The following is a 10,489-nucleotide window of genomic DNA, read 5'->3' as shown; positions in this document are numbered from 1 at the left end:
GTACTCTTTATGTGGTAGTCTAGGTGCTGGGCTGTGAGTTTGGAAGCTACTAAAAGAAAAATTCGCTGAAGTAGCTTCCGACAGGGTGTAGCCTCAGCTGGCAGCGGGCCTTGCCAGTGTCTCAGTTTGTCCACCCCGATGCTTCAAGAAGTGGTTGTGCGTGTTAACTGGCTGCCCTCCGGTACAGTGTATTCATTCACTGCTGATGTGCACAAATGGGAAGGAGGAAGATGCGAAGTACTGTTAAGATTTTTCCAGATCTCTCTGTATGCCTCCAGTTGCATTACATTCTACAGACCCAGTAGATGAGGTAAAGGGGTGCTTTCTTTGTCCCCTTCTCACTGGGAGGCCTAGTCAACTTCTGAGGTGGCCCTGATACAAAGTCCTTCCAACTCCAAACCATACCACCCAGTTCTTTCTGCTCTCTAAATATTTTCCCTTAAAGACTTGCTGTTCTGCCCATAGAGCTAACCTGCTAGCTGCAGTGTTCTGCACCGTTGCTTCAGGCAGTGAGGAGGTGGATGCTAGGAGAATGGCTCTTGTGGGGAGGCACTGGTATCGTGCAGTATTTCGTCATTTCCCTCTTCCCGTGCCCTGACAGATACTGTAACTGCATTTCCCCAACTCTTCATGAGGAAACAGGCCCCAAAGGGACAAGGAGCCAAGCACGATATGGCTGGCAGCAGGGCAGGGGCCTTGCCAGCCAGGACCTGAGCAGGGCAGGCTGGGGCCAGCTCAGAGTCCAGACTGCCAGGCAGGTTTCTGGTGATGAGGCAAATCCGAGGACAAGTCAGGGAGCCAGTCTACTGGTCAAGGATCAACAGTGTCCATAGTGAGTCAGGGACAGCTGTGGCCAAGCTGAAGGGTAGCACTCCTACAGTGTTGCTCAAGTGGGGACTGACACCCTTATGCCTGTAGAACCTGCCTTCAATAAGAGAAACTCAATATATGCAATGCTGCTTTTAATTTTAAGGACCATTTCAAAACCATTTGTGTAGCAAAGAGTTACACCTTTCAGTATAGCTTTCTGCCTATAAAGCAGAAACTGGAAAATAATCTTCACCTGCATTCACACGTAAAAGCAAAACTGCGAGCGTGGCGCTCTAGGAGAGGTTGTTATGAAGATAGTGACATTTCCTTTGAGAACACATTCAGGTTTTGGCATTACAGTCTATATACTCAATAGGGAATAAGCCAAAGTGAGAATGAAACATTAAAATATGCATATAAACACCCACACAATATAAAAACTGCTAGAGTGCCTCACCCACACTATCCCCCTAAATGCACAACAGACCTGTGTGTGGCTGTTGCATTAATGGGAAAAAAAACCAGAAACTGGCAGACCGCTAATGAAGAATAACTGTCTTCATAAAACCATAATTATGCAACTTCAAATTTAGGAATAATATAAACAATTTCTAAAAGAAATGTTTGCAGGAATAAATACTTATTTATTAAAAAATGTCATTAACCCTTAGCTCTGAAGTCTTTAACCTGGATTGCTTTGGGTCAGTTAGTTTTCCCAAAGAGATTTTAAATCTTAGGCATTTCGTTGCCACAGCAAATGTAGTACGGCTACAGTAAAGTAATAAATTTTGTTAGGGAACTATATTTTTTTAAATTAATGCTTTGCTTTTCTTTTTCCAATATTAAGGATTAAACACATCACTCACATCACCTGACAATTTGCAAGTTTGCTAGTGTCACTTCTTTACATCTAAAGCAATTTCCATCACTTCATGGTTGATTGTTCCACAGCCACTGGGTAGATGCCATCCTGATACATTCATGTTTCTATTTAATAACTTCATTCTGACTCTCTTTCAATATGAATTCTCCTTCCTACGGTGTATGTGCTTCATCTGCTTGTGTGCTCTCTCACCGTTCAGTCATTTGTTAAAGCTGTGAATAGCTTTTTTATCTAAGGGTACCTTTCCTCAGCTACAGTCCTGTTGAATCGTGCAGTAACTTGAGTTTTACATTTGCAGAAGAGATTTTACCCTTGACAAGTGTTAGATCCTGGTCAAAGAAGAGTTTGTATAGTTTCAACCACAGAAAAATTGCAGGTTTTTACTATAAAACTCAGAAGTAAATTTCTATACTGCTGCTACAAATTTATATTCTGCTCTTTGAAATTTCATCATTAACTGTCTTGAAACTCTAGATGGGAGGGGGCATCTCCATCATTAGATACATTTTTCCATTCCTTTGTAGTATTCCTGAGCACCTAGTTTTGGTAAAATCTAAGTATTGTCCGAAGAGTTTGCCTAAGTTTAGGCAAATGAGTATCCTAGCATGTATGAAAATCTGTCCCCTTTCCCAAATAAGTAGGCAAGTAGTTATGAAAGCCTCTTTTCTCTCTAGAGGTTGTCTAGGCTGAAGCTCAACTCTCCACTGCCTCTGCCAGCATACCTTAAATTCCTTCCCTCATGCACACTAAGTCTTGATATGTCTTGTAGAGGAAATTTCCAGACCAGTGATCTTGGTGAGACGCCTTTGTAGGAAAATTCAACAAACTGACTTTTAACAAGGTTATAATACATAAAAAATCATATTCAAAACTGTGAAAAGGTGCACACCCAAAGTAATATTTTTGGAAGCAGTGGCCAAGAGAGGCCAAAGAGCAGTGGTGACTGCCTAGGTCTCCCTGAGCTCAGACCAGACTGCGGAGGTTTGACCTTCTGCTGGGCTGGGCAGTTTTCGTTGCTCCCCTGGGAATGATCCACGGGTTCTGTCTCCTTTAGCATCTCTCTGTGAGGCACTGACCTTCACACTGGAGCCTGGCCAGCTGAGGGGACCTTCTGGGGGGCAGAACCCCCAGTCAGCCTAGAAGAATACCCACCTCAGGTTGAAAGAGGCTGGGTGGTTTGTTCAGTGCTGTAAAGAACTTAGAGGTGATAAAGAATGTGTGACTTTAGCCTCATGCTGAGAAATTTCTTGGAGAGACGATCCTGGGTTCTTCCCTCTGCTGATGGCATCAGCTCCTCCTTCCTAGGGTGTTTCTGTATTTAATGATGATGGGTTAATGTACAGAATCAATGCTGGGAGTAGGTACCAGCACCCAGTGTTTTCTGTCTTTGCCAGGCAAATGAGCTAACCAAGAGGCTACAGAGCCAGTCTTCCTTTTGCTTTCTCAGTTACTATTTCTTTCACAGTAGCACAAGTGAACAGAAGCACTGGAGTTCTGCTTCCCCGCATGACTCATGACAGAAAAGACTGTAGCTTGTCAATAAGGCCGTTCTCCCAGGAGGCAGAGATTTAAAGTGAGGCATTACTTACATTTCAGAAGGTTGGGAAGGAGGTGACCAACCCATCTCTTCTCTCTCCCAAATAAAGAATCTACCAGCTATTTAGATCTTGACTGTGATTTAACTATTAGGCTATATGTGCAAGCTATCCCAATTATTTCCTCTTCATTCAGCCACATCCTAAAGAAAGCACTGCCTGCTGCTGCACTTTGGCAGGAAGTAAATCCCCTCAATAAGTGCAAGGTGTGCTTGGGATTCAGATCTCAGGGGTTAAAGCATTCTGTTCCAGCTCCTAGATGCCAGTTTCCTTTAGGTGCCAGCTGGATGCCTCTGCATACATTTAGCTGCAGACAACAAGGCAACTCCAGCATGTAGAGTGACAGGATTGTGAATAGACTTAACTTTGCATCAATAAATGTATCTACAGTTACAATACTTAAGAACTTCTGTAACTGCTGTTTGGTTGCAGCTGAGCAGCTTTTAAGTAGCAAATGTGGATATTGGTGGTTAAACTCCACTTAAAATGTATTATAGGTGATTATGATCCATATTGACTCTCAGTCATTACTGATTTTAGTAGATAAAACAGGAGCATAAACTAAACTAGAAAATAGTATTAAATTGCCAGAAAAAAAAATTAATTCCCTAGCTTTTTTATATGGGAAGAAAGTTTATGCTTCACATTCCTTACAGTCCTCATGTTCCTCAACTGCAAATTAGGGAGAAGATAATGGGACCTATTCTTTATACAACTGATTTATCACTTCATTACTAAATAGAAGGTCTTCCTTTCCATCCTGTAGTATGTAGCCATTAAGTCATCTTGCCTGACTTACATGCACAGCCTTTCTTGTGTTTCTTGCTAAGGAAAAAAAATTACATGCACTAAGTTCAAGTTATTATGAAGTGGATCCTAGGCATAGTGTTACCATTTGAATTCAAATCCACTAAATACTTGAGCATCTAGCATGTTGCTTTATGAAAATAGTTATCTACATGGCTATGCTTGTGTGTGCATGTCTGCATGTGTATGATTTGCATTTAGGGAAATAGAGTGCATAGCGTGGAAGGATAAGGTCATGCAGTTTTGTTGAGGAAAGCATTTAGGAAAGCAAAGGATTTTCTTTCTAGGTTGGGGTTTTTTTTGGGGGGGGGAAGAATCATGAAACTGTTCTTTGTTTCTTCACACTTCAGCATTTTTTAGAAGAATTTCTACCTATTGGTAAAATATGAGTTTCTTTTCTTTTTTTCATGGCCTTTGCCAGATCTAATTGTCTCATTTCAAGAAGAATTATTCTAAAGTTGGGAAAAGAACTTAATAGAAAAAAACTTAAATTAATGATGAATCCTCCCTTTTCCCATTTTAAAACAAATCAATTCAGCAAAAAAGACCTACATTATAGCTAAAGAACTTCAAAACTTAAGTTCTTATCTGAGCACCTATGTGCCAAGCCCCAGTGGCCGTTGGAACTGTTGAGCTCCCAAAATCTCACTAAAATTAATGCCAGCTTCAGACAACCTTTACTGTCTCAGTAGAATTTGGATTGGGACATCTAGATCCCAGTTTTGATGGAGGGGGGGAAACCAACAGCTGGTTTTGATATAACTGCATAACCTTGTATATATAGTCTAGAGGAGACAGAAATCAAAGAAGGGAAATGAGGAAGTAAAATAAATACCATTTTTTTCACTCTATCAAGTTTTCTTGTTTACCTCATGATAGTGAGGAAGCATTTTAAATCATCTTTATCATTGCAGCAGTCAGTAGGCAGAAATCAGGCCTAGATAATACTCTTTCTGATCTTTATTCAGCAAAGGAAGAACAGTCCTCTTCCATCCATTGACTATTTGATGAAACACCTCCTTGCAAAAAATATGTCAACAGGTATTTTGAAATGTAATCTGAACTACTCAAATATTAGCAAACTGATCCAGGATTTGGGCAGAAATTTATCTCAGAATGAAATGTGCATGAAACAGTTAACAAACAGATTAGCTAGATAGGAGCATTTTTCAATCCAAGTTACAAAAAAAAGATTTTGTAATGCTTAACTGCTACTGCCACTTCATCGTGGATTCCAAGGGCATTGCATTCCACCCGGTTACACCTGTACTGGGGCTAACAACTTCAACTTGAGTTCAGCTAAAGCAGCATTTCTCTTTATAGAAACTTCATTAAAAGGTTCACCTTGGAAAGTGTTAGAAAATAGCAATTAAGATGCCACTCAGCTTTTCCAGAACAGAGGAGTTAGTTAGAAAGCAGAGGACATTTATATAAATCAGTGAACTGCTCTGTACTTTACATTTTTGGGGATGCCTCTATTTCATTTGCAAGGGAGCAGAAGTATAAACACGGAGTATTTATTCTGGTTTTCCTTTCTCAACTGGAAAAAACTGACCTGCTGCTGCCAGCTCTGGGGAACACTCATAGGCGAGTACTGCATTTCCAGAAAGTTTGTGTAACTCTGAACTAAAGCAGCTCTTCCAGAAAGGCCTCTTGTACGCAGGAAGGCATTGAAAAATGAAGGACCCACCATATTTCTCCATAGTTTGTTCCAGTGATTAAGCAGCTGTACTTTTCCAAACACCACCTTGTTTTAAATTTGACTTTGTCTGACTTCTATTTCCATCTACTCTCTATGCCTTTCTCTGTTAAAGTGCCCTTTGTTTCCTATTTTCTCCCTGAGGCGGTTCTGACACATCACAACCATATTTTCTGTCAGCTTTCTTTTCAATAAACTAACACTGGGAAATTTTTAAAGTTAACTAGCAGTGCTAGCCCTCAATAATTCCTTCTTCAGTACTCCATTTTTTCTTTCTTCCTTTCAAAATTGTACCATGAATGTCAGTCTCACCAATGCAGTATACAAAACTAAGATCAGTGTTATGCTCCTCTGTGTTCATATGTATTCAAAGATCCCACAGACGCAGATGATGAGTTTTTCACTATGATTTCCAGTGTCATTGCTTTCCAGGGAATTAAGCGTTGCTTTTGCCCTCTGCACTCAACGCTGTGCTGACTTTGTACACAGGCAGCTGATGGGAGCCAGCCAACAGAAGAGGCCAGGTTGCTCTGCCCTTGTCAGTATTCACCCACAGGCTGCCAGCCGCAGATTTTATCAGCAGCAACTTGATACTTTACCTCAGGATCAATGACTGAAAGAATGGATAACCTCTTTCCTAGTAACTCCAACAAATGGAAATCAGGAGGGATTTCTTAGAGGGATATTTTTTATGATCTATTGTGGGAACACTTGACTCAGTGACCACCTGTGGGAACAATGATATTATTGCTCTGGTTGGCAGAAAGCCATGGGCACAGTGAGGTTCCTGGCGAAGTAATCATGCTGAAAAAACACGGAGCCAAGAATTGTGTAGAGATAAGATAGTTGCTGCTGAGTGGAAAATTTTGGAAAGTTTCTGCCTATAATTGCTGGCTGTTGCATCGGCCACAACTAGCAGATAAAAGGACTCGTTTTGTTCAATAAAGGGTCTTCGTTCACAACCAGCTTCGGAGTCCGTTTTCAATTGCCACAATCTACTACTAAATCACTTCACTAGTTATAAAGTAAGCGTAAAGAATATTTTCAAGAATAATACTGTTAAGATGGAAAGCACCATGGTAAATGTGAAATACACTAAAGCAAGATTAGGCCTTTTCTCATTGCAGGCAGAATGCTGATTAACTTATTCATTACACTAAAGTGGTGAAGTATAAATTATTTATGAGGAAAAGAATTTATTTTCCGTATTTTGGGCTCCAGTCATTACAAATTTGGCTCTGGAGCCACAGCTGTTTGTTTTAGAAACCGAATAGCTGAGAAAACCAGGCCAAGCGGAACACAATTCTGATTTCAGTTGCAAGTATTTGGAAATTTAAAGAAAGCCAGCAGGTAAAAGTATTGGATATTTTTCATTGCTCCAGTGAAAACTCAATCACTAAATAAGCTAAAGCCAAACTAACAAGGCGCCACAATCACTACAATTAAACATATTCCATTATGTGAAATAAAAGATGAGGACATGGGCTAGGTAGTGCAGAGCTGTCACCCCAAAGGAGGTGAAGAGAGAAGAACTGAGAGGCAGCAATAATTTTTTAATACTACTGATGGACTCTTACTGGATTTAAACAGACTTCAGACGTACTTGTTCTCCAAGTGCTAAAGGTCCGTACTGAAACGTTATGGCAGTAAACAAGAATGAAGAAGAATGGGAAAACAAGAATAGAAAAAAACCCAACTGAAAAACCTGCGGTGGCAAAATGATAATGTTCTATCCAAGATGTAAGTTTGATATCTCAGCAGAATTTCTTGGTGATGTTTTATAACATTTTTTGACTGGACTATGTCAATGTGGAGAAGTATTCATGTGGAAATAATTATCAAACAAATTGGAATCTAAACAGTTTCATTTCATTGTGTATTTCAGACCCCTCAGGGCCTGACTGAGGGAGAGGCTAAGCTAACTTTTTTCTGTTGGCCTTTCATTGACAGCAGTAGGACTATTCAATTCACTGTCACATAGCATTTGGATTGGTGTGCATCCAGAGCTATACCAATTTACTCTAGCTGTTATCTGACCCATTATTTCAATGTCAATTTACAAACTGATTTTATTTTTTACAGGCTTGTCTACAAAACACCCAAGCTCAATCAGCTGCTAGAGTGTATATATAGGGCTGCCATCTAAAAGAAGTATATGCCCACAGCTGAGGTAATTCACATCAATCCTAAATTGTCACTTCTTGGCTATCTAGTTCTGGGTGCTGTCTGCCTTTGTAAGGAATGGATGCATTTCGTGACACTGAAAATGCTGAAATTTTGAAGAAAAAGTAGTTAATGCATCCCTCTGTATATGCTATAGGTATGGGAAGTTTAACAGCACAGATCATCTTATTTTTCAGTGTGTGAAAAAACCTCACTAGGACAATAATATTCTGGCTGAATCCTGAACGTTACCAATTGTTGTCAATACTCAACCAAATGAGTAGAAACTGAGATTGTGCAGAGAACAGTTTGCAAAACAAAGCCACCCTGTGCATCTGATAATAAAACCTGCAGTTAAAACAAGAATATGAGGCCACTAAGGGGACCTGTTTATTCCTCAAGAAAACATCTCCCATTGCTGACATCACCCTAAATCTAACTTCATTCTTAGAAGACCCACCAAGATACCTCTGACCAGTCCACTCCAGTGTAATTTGGATCTGCACATGCCAAACATCCTTTTTGCCTAGCTACTGAATGGAGGCTGCACTGGTGTGATTAACGGAACTCACTGCAGGAACACTGGGCTGTTTACATCGGAGAGCAGCCAGTGTTACCCTGAGACGGGAGCCACTGGTGTGTGTCCGGAAGGCAGTTACTCTCTCCTCTTCCTTCTGGGTCTCTGCTCCTGCATTTTAAGCCAGTCTGGGTAGAACTTTGCAACTTATTTTTGGAAGTACGCCAAAGAGCTATTTGTCAAGCCTTTAACTTCAGATTGGTCAGCACAACATTCTGAAAATTCACATGGCATTCAGTCTTTATTCTGTGCCAAGCATGAGCTGCCTACAGAGGAGAACTACACCGCACTTACAGCAACTGCACTTCAACTGTCATGTTCTAGATGGAATCTCAAATGTTTACTAATCAGACAACAAGCCTTCCACCGTTCGGTGTATGAATATCGTAAGTGTGGCCCTCTCTCACCACAGTGAAGAAAATCAAGTGGAAACTCTGGAGTGAGTTATCATGTGCCAGTGACACACTGCAGCCATTCATCAAGCAAAGACTTTAAAAGTCATGTGCAAAATATCAAAGAACATCAGCAAAGACCTCTAAGAACAAAAGAGTAAGAATACAGAAGATATTTTACAGCCTTGCCATATAATAAACATACGCTCAGCTAGCGTATATTCAGCTACATTGTGTGAAGAAACATTCTGTACTCCATCAGTTACTAGCATTGGGTAAATCAGGTCTAGAATGATGAGCTCAGAATGCGTAAGTATACATGTATGGAATTCAAACAGAACGTACTCATTGCAAATGAAGTTGCAATCAAACATTGAATTAACATACTCAATGCAAATAAACTTTTTAAAAAACAAGATGGACTTTTAAGCAGAAGAAAGAATTCTCTTCTTTCTGACATCCACCATTATTTAACAGTACAGAGACGATGACATACAGCAAGTATGCTCAAACTGGCATAACGGTAGATTTAAAACAGTACAGCACAGGCCCTCAGAAGGAGTATCTGTTATACTGCAGCAGATCCCCGATCCTGGCTCCTGCGATGTTCCAGTCTCAGCAGGAACTTGGTCTTGTGTAGACAAAAGGTGTTCGTGACCACTTAGGTCTTGTCCCACTGAGCGTCGGTATTGCCCAGTGTATACTGACTTTTGCGTAGGGCCAGACTTCACCTTTGGCTATTGCTAGACTCTTCTCTGACGTCTGTTCCCCAGTTCGCAGCCTGAGCAGACAAGTTACCAGAACCCCCGCAGCCTGGCACTGACAGTCCTGCCGCTGCCATCTCACCCCGGCCCTGGGCAGGTGACGAGCTCCGCTCCGCTCCGCTCAGCCACAGCCTGGCCGCCCAGTGCAGTCAGCGCTTCGCTTGGTAGCAGAGCGCATTATTTTCCTCTTCCAAAGCCGGGGGACAGGGAGGTGGCAGCGGGGTCGGAGACCAGCGTGGGAGCAGCCACGGCTCTGCCCACGCGCGAGGCGCGGGTGCCCCCGAGCGGCCCCTCCGGAGGAGCTCGCGGCGGTCACTGGGGAGCGACACAGGTCCACCGGCACAGGCACGACTTTCTACGCTCCGATCCAAGTGACGGTTTTTAGAGCATTCTTCTAAGGAGGAGTATGCAGATTTATGGTGAGCAAATTCATTTTTCACAGCTGTCGAGTCACAACAGTATCTAATTGCTCATTCAGTTTCTGCTTACGCTGCTCCTCCACTTCATCATCTATGAGACACCTCAAATAGAAGCTGGCAAAAATTAAACGTTCTCACTTCAAAGCCTCTTTCCTGATCCTCTCTATTCATCAACTTTATTTTCGCAGCTATTTGTAGACCTGGCTGATGTTGCAGTTCCAGATAGAACAATTTAAAATGTATCATCTTAAGAGACTTATGTTGGCAAATTATTGCATTACACTTACTTACATTTCAGAAGGACCCAAAGATCCACCTAATTAAAAATTACCAGTAATATGGGCAAAGCTCGAAAACAGTAGTTGTCATGGATCAGAATA

This window comes from Haliaeetus albicilla, chromosome 3 (assembly GCF_947461875.1).
Source record: "Haliaeetus albicilla chromosome 3, bHalAlb1.1, whole genome shotgun sequence".
Classification (NCBI taxonomy): Eukaryota; Metazoa; Chordata; class Aves; order Accipitriformes; family Accipitridae; genus Haliaeetus; species Haliaeetus albicilla.
Note: the sequence above shows the minus strand (reverse complement) of the source record.